We start from the raw sequence: 853 nt of genomic DNA on the forward strand, positions 1-853 counted from the left end.
AGAATGTTGAAATATTTCGGAATTCTCAGAAGCCAACTGCTAATATTTTATCAAAATCTTAGTCTGAGATGTAATCCTTTTGTATAATGAAGGAATTTTTGAGTAGATGATTATACCAATAAGCATTTAGGGCTTATAAGGGTATCTCGGTGATTTGCAAATGATGTCAAAAGAATTTTCTGAATTGGGGGGCATTGGGGCAAAAACTCTTGCTGTTGTGATACAAACGTCGTCAGGATTTTGATAGCCAAATCCGTTGTAATATTGAGGGCCTAATACTTGTTTAAGTACTGGGCAGTGGGGCAAAATTAGTGAGGAGAGGGCTTTTTCACCAAAAATTGATAGTGCTGAAATCCCTGAGAACACGTTTGTCTCCTCTTCACGGAAAAGGGGTATGGTTAAGGCTGGGATAGCGGGACTCTTTTTGTTTCCAATTAGCAGAGGGGGGAAGCAGGGGATGGAACCCAAAACTTGTTGTATAGTTGAAAACCCTGGAATGCAGCTTCCCTTGGGGAAGCTTCTTAATGTGGTTAAGGTAGGACGTAGAAAGGGGAATGGTCTGTAATTTCCTTCTTCCAGCATCACTAGGGGGTCCACATTTGATTAACGTTTTTCCCTGCGGCCCAAACTGCGTTGGAGATGAAGAGGGGGGTGTGTAATTAGGTAAGTTGCACAAGGGGAAGATTTTTGGGGGATGGATAGCGAAAGGGGGTCGGGGGTTAGTATGTAGGTGGGTTTGTGGTAACCCCCCAAGGGCACTAGTAAGGGTCCCCTTTATGGCCAAGAGGCCGACTTAAAAAGGATGAGTCATCAAAGATTCGTAGGGGAGATGAGAGTCCGACCAACACCCCCA

The 853-nt window shown here is 44.1% G+C and overlaps 1 pseudogene; it reads left to right on the forward strand.

The window, feature by feature from the left end:
- The first annotated feature begins 457 nt into the window (after positions 1-457).
- Positions 458-853, forward strand: part of LOC119586553 — a 12,675-nt pseudogene continuing 12,279 nt past the window's right edge.

This window comes from Penaeus monodon, chromosome 21, assembly GCF_015228065.2.
Source record: "Penaeus monodon isolate SGIC_2016 chromosome 21, NSTDA_Pmon_1, whole genome shotgun sequence".
Lineage (NCBI taxonomy): Eukaryota > Metazoa > Arthropoda > Malacostraca > Decapoda > Penaeidae > Penaeus > Penaeus monodon.